This window comes from Heterodontus francisci, unplaced genomic scaffold, assembly GCF_036365525.1.
Source record: "Heterodontus francisci isolate sHetFra1 unplaced genomic scaffold, sHetFra1.hap1 HAP1_SCAFFOLD_86, whole genome shotgun sequence".
Lineage (NCBI taxonomy): Eukaryota > Metazoa > Chordata > Chondrichthyes > Heterodontiformes > Heterodontidae > Heterodontus > Heterodontus francisci.
The window spans coordinates 7,153,913-7,172,731 of NW_027141093.1; positions in this window are offsets into that span (position 1 = coordinate 7,153,913).

Sequence of the window (18,819 nt, forward strand, 5' to 3'; positions counted from 1 at the left end):
CAGGAAAAAAGACAGAGGCGCAAGGGGAGAGCCAACTATGCAAGAGCCCCGACAAACAAATTTCTCTGCAGCACCTGTGAAAGAGCCTGTTACTCTAGAATTGGCCTTTATAGCCACTCCAGGCGCTGCTTCACAAACCACTGACCACCTCCAGGCGCTTATCCATTGTCTCTCGAGATAAGGAGGCCGAAGAAGGTGAATAATTCGCAAAAAAATGATATAGTAGAAATTCCACGGCAATTAAACATGCGAAATGTTGCTATCAGATTTTGTGTATGATCCCCGATCCTCAACCCGTCTTGGTGAATGCTCCTTTTCTTTATTTTATGCCACATACATAAATACAAGGCAAATAAAATGATAGAATTGAATCAGTTAAGTAGGGCTGGCATTGAATTAATAGGATACTGTATGTTATGAAGCTGTGACTGTTAAATATAATACTGAATGAAGCGGATTTTATTGATCTGTATTAATACCGTTTTGACTGAATGTGTTGCGTACATTTATTGAACAGATTATGTTCCCAAGGAGCTTTCCAGAGATCTCAGTAAGAAGAGACATTAGCCATGGAATGTAATCATTCCCTTTATGTTACGTGGATTTAAAGCTGATTTTCTTTAACAAACGATGGTTGTCCGGCCCTCCGGTCAAAGGCAGCGGAAAAGCGTGCATTAAAAGAGTGTCTTTAAGATACAAAGGCGCTGAAGAAGAACAATATCAACAAAAACATTTATGGCACAGAACTACAGATGCAGCATCAAGACGGGTGACAAAAAGATTTGCTGAAGAATTAGGTTATATGGATCATCTTAAAAAGAATTGAAAGAGAGAGAAAGGCAGAGAGGCAGATAGATGTAAGGAGAGAACTCCAGAGTTTAGGCTTAAGAGAGATGAAAGGAATGCCGCAATTGATGGAGAAATACAGATCAGGGTTGAACTAGCCGGGCCTTTGTGAAGATGTTCCAGGACAATGCAGGCATCTACATGGCAATGTGGAAGATTCTCCAGCTGTGTGCTATACACAAAAAGCAAGGCAGATCAGATCCGACCAATTACAGGTGTATCAGAGGTGTCATCGTTAGTGATATCAACTGGCACTGGCTCAACAACAACCTACTGACCGATGCTCAGATTGGGTTCCCACAGGTGAGGTCCCAGAGGACTGGAGAATAGCCAATGTTGTTCCTTTGTTTAAGAAGGGTGGTAAGGATAATCCAGGAAAAGATAAGCCGGTGAGCCTTACATCAGTGGTAGGGAAACTATGAGAGAGAATTCTTCGGGACAGGATTTGCTCCCATTTGGAAACAAACGAACATATTAGCGAGAGACAGCATGGTTTTGTGAAGGGCAGGTCGTGTCTTACGAATTTGATTGAGTTTTTTGAGGAAGTGACGAAGATGATTGATGAGGGAAGGGCGGTGGATGTTGTCTATATGGACTTTAGTAAAGTCTTGGACAGGGTCCCGCATGGCAGACTAGTGCAAAAGGTGAAGTCACACGGAATCAGAGGTGAGCTGGCAAGATGGATACTGAATTGGCTCAGTTCCAGAAGACAGAGGGTAACAGTGGACGGGTGTTTTTCTGAATGGAGGGATGTGACTAGTGGTGTTCTGCAGGGATCAGTGCTGGGACCTTTGCTGTTTGCAGTATATATAAATGATTTGGAGGAAAACGTAGCTGGTCTGATTAGTAAGTTTGCGGACAACACAAAGGTTGGTGGAGTTGCGGATAATGATGAGGATTGTCAAAGGATACAGCAGGATATAGATTGGTTGGAGACTTGGGCGGAGAAATGGCAGATGGATTTTAATCCGGACAAAAGTGAGGTAATGCATTTTGGAAGGTCTAATGCAGGTGGGAGGTATACAGTAAATGGCAGAACCCTTAGGAGTATTGATAGGCAGAGAGATCTGGGCGTACAGTTCCACAGGTCACTGAAAGTGGCAACGCAGGTGGATAAGGTAGTCAAGAAGGCATACGGCATGCTTGCCTTCGTCGGTCGGGGCATAGAGTATAAAAATTGTCAAGTCATGTTGCAGCTGTACAGAACCTTAGTTCGGCCACACTTAGAATATTGCGTGCAATTCTGGTCGCCACATTACCAGAAGGACGTGGAGGCTTTGGAGAGGGCACAGAGGAGGTTTACCAGGATGTTGCCTGGTCTGGAGGGCATTAGCTGTGAGGAGAGGTTGGATAAACTCGGATTGTTTTCACTGGAACGACAGAGGTGGAGGGGCGACATGATAGAGGTTTACAAAGTTATGAGCGGCACGGACAGAGTGGATAGTCAGAAGCTTTTTCCCAGGGTAAACGAGTCAGTTACTAAGGGACATAGGTTTAAGGTGCTAGGGGCAAATTTTAGAGGGGATGTGCGAGGCAAGTGTTTTTACACAGAGGTTGGTGAGTGCCTGTTACTTGCTGCCAGGGGAGGTGGTGGTAGCAGATACGATAGCGACGTTTAAGAGACATCTTGACAAATATATGAATGGGAAGGGAATAGAGGGATATGGGCCCCGGAAGTGCAGAAGGTGTTAGTTTAGGGAGGCATCAAGATCGGCGCAGGCTTGGAGGGCCGAATGGCCTGTTCCTGTGCTGTACTGTTCTTTGTTGTTTTGTTGTTGGAACTAAAGCTTCACATCTCATTCTAACCTTCCTCTAAACATGGACAAGAAAGCTGAATTGCGGAGATGGGATCAGAGCGACTGCCATTCAAATAGACTCGTCTACATGGACTCCAGACCAAGACATCGTGTTTGACTTTTAACTGTCCTGTGAGTTGCCTAGCAAGCCATTGAGTTTTGCAAAACGACTGCACAATTGTTGTAAAGATTATTCTTCTTCTTTGGCCTACTTGTCTCGGGAGACAATGGGTACGCACCTGGAGGTGATTAGTGGTTTGTGGAGCAGCGCCTGGCGTGGCTATCAAGGCCAATTCGAGAGTGACCGACTCTTCCACAGGTACTACAGATCAAATTGGTTGTTGGGGCTGTTACACAGTTGGCTCTCCCCTTGTGCTTCTGTCCTTTTTCCTGCCAAATGCTAAGTCTCTTCGACTCGCCACTCTTTAGCCCTGCCTTTATGGCTGCCCGCCAGCTCGGCGATCACTGGCAACTGACTACCACGACTTGTGATCAATGTCGCAGGACTTCATGTCGCGTTTGCAGACGTCTTTAAAGCTGAGACATGGACGGCCGGTGGGTCTGATACCAGTGATGAGCTGGACAAAAACACCTGACATCGACCGAGTCATTGGAAACGGCAATGGCAACACCAACCCTGTCGAGACTGAAAAGTTCTCCTCACCAACTTTGGCTTATGCCAACATTGGGAGAGCTGTCCCACAGATTAGTCAATCAACAGCCTGACATAATCATAGTCACGGAAATATACCATCAAAGAAATGAACCAATCACCGCTACCTCTATTCCTGGGTATGTCTTGTACCACCGGCAGGGCAAACTTTCTGGAGTTGGGGGCACAAGTGCCTACAGTGTAGAGTGATTTGTCATGGGAGTCATAGACATTGACTCTGGATCCCATGAAGTCTCACGTCAGCCAGTCAAACATGGGCAAGATAACTTCCTGCTGATTACCATCGACTGCCAGACCTCAGACAATGAATCAGTATTCCTCGATGTTGAACACGATCTGGATGAAATAATGAGGGTGGCAAGGGCACAGAATGCACTTTGTGTGGGGGACTTCAATGTTCATCACCAAGTGCGGCTCAGTCGCTACTGACAGTGCTGGCCGAGAACTGAAGGACATATCTGCCAGACTTGGCCTTTGGCAGGAGTTGAGTGAAACAACAAGAGGCAAAAAGCCTACCAGACCTTGTTCTCACCAATCTACCGGTTACAGATGCATCTCTGTGACAGTATTGGTCGGAGCGACCACCTCACAGGTCTTGTGGAGACAAAGTCCCGTCTTCATACGGAGGATTCCTTCCATCGTGCTGTCTTCACTTCCAAGGTGCTCAATGGAATAGATTCTGAACAGATCTGGATCTCAAAATTGGGACTCCATGAAGCTTTGTGGACTATCAGCAGCAGAATTGAATTTATCCAGAATCTGTAACATCATGATCCGGTATATCGCTCACTGTACCATTGCGATCAACCCTCATACAATGAAGAGTGCAGGCGGGCATTCCAGGAGCAACACCAGGCATACCTCAAAATGAGGATGAAAACTGGTGAAGCTAATACACAGGACTACTTGCGTGCCAAACAGCGTAAACAGCATGCAATAGACAGAGCTAGGTTATCCCGTAGACAACGGATCAGATCTAAGCTCGGTAGTCCAGCCAAATTCATTCGGGAATGATGGTGAACAAGTAAGCAACTAATGGGAAGACGTGCTCCTCGAAAATCCTACTCCTCATCTCAATGATGGACGAAACCAGCAGGTCGGCTAAAAACACAAGGCTGAAGATTTCAATCAACTTTATCCAGGCATCTTGCCTCCTCCTGAGGTACCCAGCATCAGAGATGCCAGACTTCAGCCAATTCGATTCACTCCACGTAATATAAAAATGATAAAGACACTGTATTTGACAAAAGCTATTGCTCTAACAAAATCCCGACTGTAATATTGAAGCCTGATGCTGGAGAAATAGCTACACTCATAGCCAAGCTATTGCACTGGAGCTACAATGTTGGCATATACGCAACAATGTGGAAAATCTTCATGATATTTCCAGTCCAAAAAATCAGTGCAAATCGAATCTGGCCAATTATCACCATCAGTCCAAAGAACAAAGAAAATTACAGCACAGGAACAGGCCCTTCGGCCCTCCAAGCCTGCGCTGATTCAGATCCTCTACCTAAATATGTCGCCTATTTTCTAAGGGTCTGTATCTCATTGCTTCCTGCCCATTCATGTATCTGTCTTGATACATCTTAAAAGACGCTCCCGTGTTCGCATCTAACACCTCCGCTGGCAATGCGTTCCAGGCACCCACCATCCTCTGCGTAAAGAACTTTCCACGCATCTCCCCCCTAAACTTTTCCCCTCTCACATTGAACTCGTGACCCCTAGTATTTGAATCCCCCACTCATGGAAAAAGCTTCTTGCTATCCACCCTGTCTATACGTCTCATGGTTTAGTGCACCTCAATCAGGTCCCCCTCAACCTCCGTCTTTCTAATGAAAATAATCCTAATCTAATCAACCTCTCTTTATAGCTAGCGCCCTCCATACCAGGCAACATCCTGGTGAACCTCCTCTGCACCCTCTCCAAAGCATCCACTTCCTTTTGGTAATGTGGCGACCAGAACTGCACGCAGTATTCCAAATGTGGCCGAACCAAAGTCCTATACAACTGTAACATGACCTGCCAACTCTTGTACTCAATACCCCGTCCGATGAAGGAAAGCATGCCGTATGCCTTCTTGACCACTCTATTTACCTGCGTTGCCACCTTCAGGGAACAATGGACCTGGACACCCAAATCTCTCGGTACATCAATTTTCCCCAGGACTTTTCCATTTACTGTATAGTTCACTCTTGAATTGGATCTTCCAAAATGCATCACCTCGCATTTGCCCTGATTGAACTCCATCTGCCATTTCTCTGCCCAACTCTCCAATCTATCTATATTCTGCTGCATTCTCTGACAGTCCCCTTCACTATCTGCTACTCAACCAATCTTAATGTCGTCTGCAAACTTGCTAATCAGACCACCTATATTTTCCTCCAAATCATTTATGTATATCACAAACAACAGTGGTCCCAGCACGGATCTCTGTGGAACACCACTGCTCACACGTCCCAATTTTGAGAAACTCCCTTCCACTGCTACTTTCTGTCCCCTGTTGCCCAGCCAGTTCTTTATCCATCTAGCTAGTGCACCCTGGATCCCATGCGCCTTCACTTTCTCCATCAGCCTACCATGGGGAAGCTTATCAAACGCCTTACTGAAGTCCATGTATATGACATCGACAGCCCTTCCCTCATCAATCAACTTTGTCACTTCCTCAAATAATTCTATTAAGTTGCTAAGACATGACCTTCCCTGCACAAAACCATGTTGCTTATCACTGATAAGCCCATTTTCGTCCAAATGGGAATAGATCCTATCCCTCAGTATCTTCTCCAGCAGCTTTCCTACCACTGACGTCAGGCTCACCAGTCTTTAATTACTTGGATTATCCCTGCTACCCTTCTTAAACAAGGGGACAACATTAGCAATTCTCCAGTCCTCCGGGACCTCACCCGTGTTTAAGGATGCTGCAAAGATATCTGTTAAGGCCCCAGCTATTTCCTCTCTCACTTCCCTCAGCAACCTGGGATAGATCCGATCCGGACCTGGGGACTTGTCCACCTTAATACCTTTTAGAATACCCAACACTTCCTCCCTCCTTATGCCGACTTGACCTAGAGTAATCAAACATCTGTCCCTAACCTCAACATCCGTCATGTCCCTCTCCTCGGTGAATACCGATGCAAAGTATTCGTTTAGAATCTCACCCATTTTCTCTGACTCCAAACATAACTTTCCTCCGTTGTCCTTGAGTGGGCCAATCCTATCTCTGGTTACCCTCTTGCTCCTTATATATGAATAAAAGGCTTTGGGATTTTCCTTAACCCTGTTTGCTAAAGATATTTCATGACTCCTTTTAGCCCTCTTAATTCCTCGTTTCAGATTGGTCCTACATTCCCGATATTCTTCCAAAGCTTCGTCTTTCTTCAGCCGCCGAGACCTTATGTATGCTTCCTTTTTCCTCTTAGCTAGTCTCACAATTTCACCTGTCATCCATGGTTCCCTAATCTTGCCATTTCTATCCCTCATTTTCACAGGAACATGACTCTCCTGCACGCTAATCAACCTCTCTTTAAAAGCCTCCCACATATCAAACGTGGATTTACCTTCAAACAGCTGCTCCCAATCTACATTCCCCAGCTCCTGCCGAATTTTTGTGGAGTTGGCCTTCCCCCAATTTAGCACTCTTCCTTTAGGACCACTCTTGGCTTTGTAAATGAGTATTCTAAAACTTACGGAATTGTGATCACTATTCCCAAAGTAGTCCCCTACTGAAACTTCAACCACCTGGCCGATCTCATTCCCCAACACCTGGTCCAGTATGGCCCCTTCCCGAGTTCGACTATTTACTTACTGCTCTAGAAAACCCTTTTGGATGCTCCTTACAAATTCTGCTCCATCTGGACCTCTAACAATAAGTGAATCCCAGTCAATGTTAGGAAAATTAAAATCTCCTATCACCACCACCCTGTTGCTCCTACATCTTTCCATAATCTGTTTATATATTTGTACCTCTATCTCACGCTCGCTGTTGGGAGGCCTGTAGTACAGCCCCAACATTGTTACCGCACCCTTCCTATTTCTGAGTTCTGCCCATATTGCCTCACTGTTCGAGTCCTCCATAGTGCCCTCCTTCAGCACAGCTGTGATATCCTCTTTGACCAGTAATGCAACTCCTCCACCCCTTTTACCTCCCTCTCTATCCCGCCTGAAGCATCGATATCCTGGGATATTTAGTTGCCAATCATGCCCTTCCCTTATCCAAGTCTCAGTAATAGCAATAACATCATTCTCCCAGGTACTAATCCAAGCCCTAAGTTCATCTGCCTTACCTACTACACTTCTTGCATGAAAACAAATGCACCTCAGACCACCAGTCCCTTTGCTTTCATCATCTTCTCCCAGCCTACTCTTTCCCTTAGTCACGCTGACTTCATTATCTAGTTCCTTCAGGCTTTAGTTACTACCTCCTTACTGTCCGCTGACCCCCTCATTTGGTTCCCAACCCCCTGCCACATTAGTTTAAACCCTCCCCAACAGCGTTAGCAAAAGCACCCCCAAGGACATTGGTTCCAGTCCGGCCCAGGTGTAGACCGTCCAATTTGTAATAGTCCCACCTCCCCCAGAACCGGTCCCAATGTCCCAAAAATCTGAACCCCTCCCTCCTGCACCATCTCTCAAGCCACGCATTCATCCTAACTATTCTTTCATTTCTACTCTGACTATCACGTGGCACTGGTAGCAATCCTGAGATTACTACCTCTGAGGTCCTACTTTTTAACTTGGCTCCTTACTCCCTAAATTCTGCTTGCAGGACCTCTTCCCATTTTTTACCTATATCGTTGGTGCCTATGTGCACAACAACAACTGGCTGTTCACCCTCCCCCTTCAGAATGTTCTGCAGCTGATCTGAGACATCCCTGACCCGTTATCCTGGGAGGCAACATACCATTCGGGAGTCTCGTTTTCGACCACAGAACCGCCTATCTACTCCCCTTACAATCGAATCCCCTATGACTATAGCCCTTCCACTCTTTTTTCCGCCCTTCTGAACAGCAGAGCCAGCCACGGTGCCATGAACCTGGCTACTGCTGCCTTACCCTGGTGAGCCATCTCCCTCAACAGTATCCAAAACGGTATACCTGTTGTGGAGGGAGATGACCGCAGGGGACACCTGCGCTGCCTTCCTGCTCTTTCTCAGCCTTTTGTTCACCCGTTCCCTTTCTCCCTCAGCAATCCTAATCTGCGGTGTGACCAATTCGCTAAACGTGCTATCCACGACATCCTCAGCATCGCGGATGCTCCAAAGTGAGTCCAGCCGCAGCTCTAGAGCCGTCATGCTGTCTAACAAGAGCTGCAGCTGGCCACACTTCCTGCCCGTGAAGGAATCAGGGACATCAACCGTGTCCCTGAGCTCCCACATTGAGCAAGAGGAGCATCACACGTGTCTGTGATCTCCTGCCGTTTTTAATCTTAAGCTTAACTTAGTCTGAAACTTAGAAAAAATGAAAAAGGAACGAAAAGTTTCTACCAATCACACAATAAAAAAAAGTAGAAAAAGCCTTACCTTATCTGCACACCACCGAGTCCTAGAGAAGGAGGGCGGGTGGGAGACACTACCCGTGTAGTTTCTCGGGTTCAGAAAAGGCCCAAATATATAGGGTTTTATTTACTCAGCAGCCCCTTGTTCCGTCGAAAACAAAAGGGAATTAAGTTTAAGCTGAAACTGACCTTCCCAAATGCTCACTCGCTCGCACTCTCTGCTCCTGAATAAGCTGCTGCAATGAAAGGTAAGTTATTTTAAACGACCCAAATATATAGGGTTTTACTTTCTCAGCAGCCCCTGGGTCCGCCAAAAACAAAAGGGAATTAAGTTTAAGCTGAAACTGACCTTTCCAGTTGCTCACTCGCTCGCACTCTCTGCTCCCGAATAAGCTGCAGCAGTAAAGTGATGGAAAATGCTTTTGAAAATACATTCAACCGGCACTGAAACAAAATAACCTGTTCACTGCCGATCAGTTTGCATTCCACAAGCACCGCTCGGCTCCTGACTTCATTGTAGACTTGGTCCTAATATGGACAAAAGAGGTTAACTCGAGAGATGAGGTGAGACTGAATGCCCTTGATATCAAGGCATTTGACCAAATGCGCTATCAAGGAGGCCAGGCAAGATTGTAGTCAGTGAGAATCATGGGGAAATTCTCCACTGGTTGGAGTTATACCTAGTACAGAGGTTATTGTTGTTGAAGGTCAATTATATCAGTCCCAGGACATTACTGCAGGAGTTCTTCAAGATAATGTCAAAGTCCCAACCATCTTCAGTTGTTTCATCAATGACCTTCGCTCAACCATAAATCAGAAGTGCTGCTGTTCACTGATGATAGTATGATATTCAGGACCACTCACAACTGATTTGTTCCTGAAGCAGTTCGCACTCAGATGCAACAAGACCTAGCCAACATTCAGGCTTGGGCTGCTAAGTGACAAGTAACATTCTCGCCAGACAGGTTTAAGGCGACGGATCTCTCAACAGAAGAGAATCTAGCCATTTCTTCTTGACATTCAACGGCATTACCATCGCTGAATCCGGTGAAAGAATATTAATTTCTTGAAAAAATATCCGCCAGGTCCTATTGGCTGACGATCTCTGGAAATGCTAACTGTTAATGAATGCATAGTCTAATTTTGACAGCTGTACCTTCAACTGTATCCATGCTTCAGAATGTACCCCAAAGATTCTGAGTTTCCCTCTCTTTCTTTCAGACATTCATATATCCCATCTCTTGTTCCAAGGTTTTTATCAGAAATATAAATCATTTCTTCTTTGGCTAGGTATCTATTTCTGACTTGCTGTACTTATGTGGCATTCGATATTTAATTTGTTAAAATTGTAATATAAATAACAGAAATATTATTATCTTTTGCCATCCTCCGCGATATTATTCTCACAATTGTTTTACATTCATTCAGACAAATACATCTCCTTTTCCTGCTATTGCTTCCGTCTGAAATCCAATCATTTACCACGATTTGTGCCACTTGTGATATATTCTTGTTTATTTTGCCTGGATAGGTTCAGCTCCGACCATCTCCTCTTGACATTCACCGGCATTACCATTGGTAAATCCCCCACCAGTGACATCCTGGGGTTTGGCATTGACCTGAGACATAGCTGCACCAGCCACATAAATGCTATGACTGCCTGTAAGAGGCTGGGAATTCTGTATCAATAACGCACCTCGCCAAATCCTTCCAACTGTTACGTCATGAGTACGATGTAACAATCTCCAATTTCCGTGATACCTTCTGCTCCGAAAACAAACCAGCAACACAAGACCATCCAAGACAAAGCATTCCATCTACCACCTTAAACATTCACTCCCTCCACTACCAGTGCACAGTAGCAGCAGTGTGTACTATCTACAAGATGCCATGCAGGAACTCACCAAGGCTCCATCGACAGCGCCTTCCAAACCCATGACCTCTACCATCTAGAAGAATAAGAGCTCCAGACACAAGGGAGCACTACCACCTGTGAGTTTCCCTCGAAGACAGAAACCATTGTGACATTGAACTATACCACCAGTCTTTCACAGTCATTCGGTCAAAAACATGGAACTCCCTTCCTAACAGATATTTGGGTGCACCTGCACTGCATCAACTTAGAGATGCTGACTAAATGTTGGCCAGGCCTGCAACACTCACATCCGAAGATGGAATAAAAATGCAAAGAGAATCCATAACTTGAAAGATGAATAGAAAGGTCAAATAATTTTTGGGAGACACATGTCAATGGAAATAAAGTTCCAGTAATAGTTGAGCATGATGGGCAGAGGGAATTCAGAAAGTGAGAAAAAAAGGGCTCGAGTAAAGTAATGATGGCGAGAAAACAAAAGAGAAAAGCCCAAAAAAGGAAACCAATAGCTGGCAAATATAAATTTACTTTAAAAGTTGTGTATAAAGTAATGCATTTAAGAAATAAACAGAGCACGAGATGGGCTACCGGGAATGAAAACGAGGTCCATATGAAAAGATAGATAGCGAAAAAACACGGTGACTGAGACTATGCAGTCATGGGAATGAAAATTAGAATACATAACGTGGATACCGATAGAGAAAGGGAAATAAGTATATTTCAATATATTAATTCTTGGTACATCAGTATCACATCAAAGGGCGGGCGCTTTTTGCAAATCCCTACTTGCCCTAGGAAGGTGGTATAACCACTTCAGACGGCAGTTAGGTTCAAATACCATGTGCCATATAATTGGAGTCACATTTAGGGTGAAGGGGCAACTTCCCTTCCATAGAGGGCATTAATGAACCAGTTGGATTGTTATGACAATAAAACAACTTCCTTATTACTTTGACTGATACCACATTGTTAACTCCAGTTTTTATAAAGTGAGTACATATGCACAAAGTGTCTTGGTGTGATTAGACTTCCGATAACATCCAGATTATGAAGCCATTCCTCTGGATTTCTTGCCCCGTGCTATAACGAATACAGCAGCCTGCCCTTGTCGGGAGAGGAGCAGAACAAATGTCGAAGGGAGTGATGGAAGTAGAGAAATAGTACGTATATAGAGAGAGAAAATCAAAAAAATAAACTCTCCAAAGAGGAAGATAGAAAACAGGAATTAAACAAGTACAAGTTAAATGGCAAATCAGATCTAAAATCAGAGTGAGTTCAGTTGTATTCCAATGTATAAAATATACATTAAAACAAAATTATCTACACTATTATAGGATGGAATCCTAGTTATAAGTAAGTCTGAAGTTTAATACTGCTTTGCATTTTGAACATCAATTACTGTAGATTTATTAAGCAGGCAGCCTATGCAATGAAGGCTAAACATATACTTCTAGGGCTGCACCTACAGAGAAACGAGTTGGTGTTTGCATCGCAGTTCCTTACTTTGTATCAAGGTGATACGGCCTTATCAAATCCGAGGTATCAGCTCCAACTCAGGTTTTAAATTAGTTTCAATAAACACTTTGCATGACAAATGGCATTTTACTGCAGTAAATTGTGCGATAGTTAATTCGCAGTCCCATAGTACATGTATTTTACGAGTTTGTATCTCTTGCAAGACGATTTCTGGTTTAACAGGTAAGGCTTCATTTGACTATAGTCTAAAGAGAACCGAATAGATATATAGAATTCGTAGACTTCAGGAAAATCCGACCCAACATTTTCTTACAATTTGTCCTTAATTGAGTGCAGAATATCTAAAACCAGCATTAAACATTATTTTATCAGCAGCGTGTGTCAGCCGCGATCAATTCTGTTGTGCAGATATTTCATGGATTTTTCCTTTATGGCCAGGTGGTTGAAGTTTCAGTAGGGGACGACTTTGGGAATAGTGATCACAATTCCGTAAGTTTTAGAATACTCATGGACAAAGACGAGAGTGGTCCTAAAGGAAGAGTGCTAAATTGGAGGAAGGCCAACTATACCAAAATTCGGCAGGATCTGGGGAATGTAGATTGGGAGCAGCTGTTTGAAGGTAAAACCACATTTGATATGTGGGAGGCTTTTAAAGAGAGGTTGATTAGCGTGCAGGAGAGACATGTTCCTGTGAAAATGAGGGATAGAAATGGCAAGATTAGGGAACCATGGATGACAGGTGAAATTGTGAGACTAGCTAAGAGGAAAAAGGAAGCATACATAAGGCCGCGGCGGCTGAAGAAAGACAAAGCTTTGAAAGAATATCGGGAATGTAGGACCAATCTGAAACGAGGAATTAAGAGGGCTAAAAGGAGTCATGAAATATCTTCAGCAAACAGGGTTAAGGAAAATCCCAAAGCCTTTTATTCATATATAAGGAGAAAGAGGGGAACTAGAGAAAGGATTGGCCCACTCAAGGACAAAGGAGGAAAGTTATGCGTGGAGTCAGAGAAATTGGGTGAGATTTTAAACGAGACCTTTGCATCGGTATTCACCGAGGAGAGGGACATGACGGATGTTGAGGTTAGGGACAGGTGTTTGATTACTCTAGGTCAAGTCGGCATAAGGAAGGAGGAGGTGTTGGGTATTCTAAAAGGTATTAAGGTGGACAAGTCCCCAGGTCCGGATGGGATCTATCCCAGGTTACTGAGGGAAGTGAGAGAGGAAATAGCTGGGGCCTTAACAGATATCTTTGCAGCATCCTTAAACACGGGTGAGGTCCCGGAGGACTGGAGAATTGCTAATGTTGTCCCCTTGTTTAAGAAGGGTAGCAGGGATAATCCAGGTAGTTATAGACCGGTGAGCCTGACGTCAGTGGTAGGGAAGCTGTTGGAGAAGATACTGAGGGATAGGATCTATTCCCGTGTGGAGGAAAATGGGCTTATCAGTGATAGGCAACATGGTTTTGTGCAGGAAAGGTCATGTCTTACCAACTTAATAGAATTCTTTGAGGAAGTGACAAAGTTGATTGATGAGGGGAGGGCTGTAGATGTCATATACATGGACTTCAGTAAGGCGTTTGATAAGGTTCCCCATGGTAGGCTGATGGAGAAACTGAAGTCGCATTGGGTCCAAGTTGTACTAGCTAGATGGATAAAGAACTGGCTGGGCAACAGGAGACAGAGAGTAGCAGTGGAAGGGAGTTTCTCAAAATTGGGACGTGTGAACAGTGGTGTTCCACAGGGATCCGTGCTGGGACCACTGTTGTTTGTGATATACATAAATGATTTGGAGGAAAGTATAAGTGGTCTGATTAGCACGTTTGCAGACGACACTAAGATTGGTGGAGTAGCAGATAGTGAAGGGGACTGTCAGAGGATATAGCAGAATATAGATAGATTGGAGAGTTGGGCAGAGAAATGGCAGATGGAGTTCAATCAGGGCAAATACGAGGTCATGCATTTTGGAAGATCCAATTCAAGAGTGAATTATACAGTAAATGGAAATGTCCTGGGGAAAATTGATGTACAGAGAGATTTGGGTGTTCAGGTCCATTGTTACCTGAAGGTGGCAACGCAGGTAAATAGAGTGGTCAAGAAGGCATACGGCATGTTTTCCTTCATTGGACGGGGTATTGAGTACAAGAGTTGGCAGGTCATGTTACAGTTGTATAGGACTTTGGTTCGGCCACATTTGGAATACTGCGTGCAGTTCTGGTCGCCACATTACCAAAAGGAAGTGGATGCTTTGGAGAGGGTGCAGAGGATATTCACCAGGATGTTGCCTGGTATGGAGGGCGCTAGCTATGAAGAGAGGTTGAGTAGATTAGGATTATTTTCATTAGAAAGACGGAGGTTGAGGGGGGACCTGATTGAGGTGTACAAAATCATGAGAGGTATAGCCAGGGTGGATAGCAAGAAGCTTTTTCCCAGAGTGGGGGATTCAATTACTAGGGGTCACGAGTTCAAACTGAGAGGGGAATAGTTTAGGGGTGATCTGCGTGGAAAGTTCTTTATGCAGCGGGTGGTGGGTGCCTGGAACGTGTTGCCAGCGGAGTTGGTAGACGCGGGCATGATAGCGTCTTTTAAGATGGATCTAGACAGGTACATGAATGGGCAGGAAGTAAAGAGATACAGACCCTTAGAAAATATGCGACATGTTTAGATTGAGGATCTGGATCGGCGCAGGCTTGGAGGTCCGAGGGGCCCGTTCCTGTGCTGTAATTTTCTTTGTTCTTTGTTCTTTTGTATCACAAACATATCTTTGGCCTCCTTGTCTCGAGAGACAATGTGTATGCGCCTGGAGGTGGTCATTGGATTGCGAAGCAGCGCCTGAAGTGGCTATAAAAGCCAATTCTAGATTGACAGGCACTTCCACATGAGCTACAGCTAAAATTGGTTGTCGGGGCTGTTACACAGTCGGCTCTCCCCTTGCGCTTCTGTCTTTTTTCCTGCCAACTGCTAAGTCTCTTCGACTCGCCACATTTTAGCCCCGCCTTTATGGCTGCCCGCCAGCTCTGGCGATCACTGGCAACTGACTCCCATGACGCAGGACTCATGTCGCGTCTTTCAAGCGGAGACATGGACGGCCGGTGGGTCTGATACCAGTGATGAGCTCGCTGTACAATGTGTCCTTGGGAATCCCGCCATCTTCCATGCAGCTCACATGGCCAAGCCATCTCAAGCACCGCTGGCTCAGTAGTGTGTATAAGCTGGGGATGTTGGCCACCTCGAAGTCTTCTGTGTTGGAGATACTTTCCTGCCACCTGATGACAAGGATTCGCCGGAAGCAGCGAAGATGGAATGAATTGAGACGTCGCTTTTATCAGACATACGGTGTCCAGGCCTTGCTGCCGTCGAGCAAGGTACTGAGGGCAAAGGCTTGATACACTCGGACTTTTGTGTTCCGTGTCAGTGCGCCATTTTACCACACGCTTTTGGCCAGTCTGGGCATAGCAGTGGAAGCCTTTCCCATGCGCTTGTTGATTTCTGCATCGAGAGACAGGTTATTGGTGATAGTTGAGCCTAGGTAGGTGAACTCTTGAACCACTTCCAGAGCGTGGTGGCCGATATTGTTGGATCGAGCATTTCTGACGTCCTGTCCCATGATGTTCGTTCTCTTGAGGCTGATGGTTAGGCCAAATTCGTTGCAGGCAGCCGCAATCCTGTCGATGAGTTTCTGCAGACATTCTCATGTGTGATAAAAGCAAAATACTGCGGAGGCTGGAAATCTGAAATAAAAACAAGAAATGCTGGAACCACTCAGCAGGTCTGGCAGCATCTGTGAAAAGAGAAGCAGAGTCAACGTTTCGGGTCAGTGACCCTTCTTATGTGTAAGGTTTTAATGCAGCATCGTCGGCAAAGAGGGGTTCCCGGATGTGGGCATTTCATACTTTGGTCTTCGCTCTTAGACGAGCAACGTTGAACAACCTGTCTCCTGATCTTGAGTGGAGGAAAATTCCTTCTTCTGAAGACTTGAACTCACGTGAGAGCAGTAAGGAGAAGAAGATCTCAAACAGTGTGGGTGCGAGAACACAGCCTTGTTTCACGCCACTCAGGATAGGTAAGGGGTCTGATGAGGTGCTGCTATGCTGAATTGTGCCTTTTATATTGTCATGGAATGAGGTGATGATACTTAGTAGCCTTGGTGGACATCCGATCTTTTCTAGTAGTCTGAAGAGTCCACGTCTGCTGACGAGGTCAAAGGCTTTGGTGAGATCAATCAAAGCAACGTAGAGGGGCATCTGTTGTTCACGTCATTTCTCCTGTAGCTGGTGAAGGGAGAACAGCATGTCAATGGTAGATCTCTGTGCTCGAAAACCACATTGTGCCTCAGGGTAGACATGCTCAGCCAGCTTCTGGAGCCAGTTTAGAGCAACTCGAGCGAAGACTTTCCCCACTATGCTGAGCAGGGAGATTCCACGGTAGTTATTGCAGTCTCCGGCATCACCCATGTTCTTATAGAAGGTGATGATATTGGCAAACATTACGAATATAAATATACGTTGCAAAGCGAGCAGGACCTTGAGACTTGGGGCTGTGTGACCAGTGAGGAACGTACCAATACCGTATCAGTAGTACGATCAGAGGATATGTCGGATACATTAAAGATGTTTCCCTGCAAACAGGGTTGATAACTTGTTAGAAATTGCATACCCATGCTGAAAATGATCGCAAAACAACATCACCCTGAAGGAGCTATGCTAAATTGCACAAACACCAAATCAGCTAACTAGCATTCTACCTACTTAATGGCTGGAGTAACGAATGCATGCTGAAAAAGATTCATAATACACGATTCATCCCCCTAGGAAAACAGAACTGGAAAAATGATGGAAGGCTGAGGGAACTCATCGCACTGAAAGGAAGACTAACCAGGACTAAACTGATTAGTTTTGTTAGTTTTGAGATACAGCACTGAAACAGGCCCTTCGGCCCACCGTCCCGACCATCAACCACCCATAGGTGTAGTGTAGGATACTGATCCTACACTGATCCCATATTCCTACCACATCCCCACCTGTCCCTATATTTCCCTACCACTCACCTATACTAGGGGAATTTTTTTTATAATGGTCAATTTACCTACTAACCTGCAAGTCTTTTGGCAGGAAACCGGAGAAAACCCACGCAGACACAGGGAGAACTTGCGAACTCCACACAGGCAGTACCCAGAATTGAACCCGGGTCGCTGGAGCTGTGACGCTGAGGTGTTAACCACTGTGCCACTGTGCCGCCCATGATAGTGAGCGAGAGTCAGGACGGGGGAACAGAGCACTCATGATGTTCACCTGATAACAGAATCCGTGGGCCAGGATTGAGGTCTGGGAGAACTTATGATTCTCCCTGATATCACAGTGAATAGACCTACTCGGAGGACTGCTCACATTGGAAGATAAAAACAAACGGACAGGAGTCGGCTGTTCATAGCTGATCTGCAGCTAACGCCATTTACTCACATTTCCCCATATCATTTGACACCTATGGTTAACAAATATTTATCAACCAAAGTTTTAAAAATAATAATCAAGCCGGTGTGAATCGGCATTTGCAGAAGACAGTTCCAAAGTTTGAACAACTTTTGCATGAAGGAATATTTCTGCACCTCTCTCCTGAAAGATCTGTCTCTAATTTTTAAACTATGCCCCATATTGCGCTACTCCCTAAGCAGGAGAAATAATATCTCCATCTATTCTTTCCATGCCATCTAGCATATAAAATAAAATATGGCAAATCACCATTTAACTTCTAAATTCCAGGGAATTTAACCACAGATTGTGCAATATATCATCGTAACTTGAACCTTGGATTGCATTTTCAATCATCACTGCAGTCCCTCCATGGTCAAATAATTCTCGGTCAGGTGTTACCCAGAAATGTTTAGAGCTTCCGAGTGTGGTCCAACAAGGGCTTAGTATTGGCAAAGCATGACTTCTTTTTTTAAATTATTCATTCATGGGCTGTGGGCGTTTTTGGTTAGGCCAGCATTTATTGTCCATCCCTAATTGTCCTTGTGAAAGTGGGGGTCAGTTGCCTTCTTGAACCGCTGCAGTCCAAGTGGGGTAGGTCCACCCACAGTTTTGTTAGGAAGAAAGTTCCAAGATTTGACCCAGCGACAGTGAAGGAACGGCGATATAGTTCCAAGTCAAGATGGTGTGTGACTTGGAGGGGAACTTGCAGGTGGCGTTGTTCCCATGCGTTTGCTGTCCTTGTCCTTCTAGTTGGTCGAGCTCGCAGGTTTGGAAGGTGCTGTCTCAGGAGTCTTGGTGCGCTGCTGAAGTGCATCTTGTAGATGGTACACACTGCTGCTACTGTGCGTCGGTGGTTGAGGGAGTGAATGTTTGTGGATGGGGTGCCAATCAAGCGGGCTGCTTTGTCCTTGATGGCGTCGAGCTACTTGAGTGTTGTTGGAGCTGCATCCATCTATGCATTGGAGAGTATTCCATCACACTCCAGACGTGTGCCTTGTAGAGGGTGGACAGGCTTTGGGGAGACAGGGGATAAGTTGCTCGCCGCAGGATTACTAGCCCCTGACCTGCTCCTGCAGCCATGCTATTTATATGGTTACTCCAGTTCAATTTCTTATCAATACTAGCCCCCAGGATGTTGATAGTGGGGGATTCAGCGATGGTAATGCCATTGAATGTCAGGTGGAGATGGTTA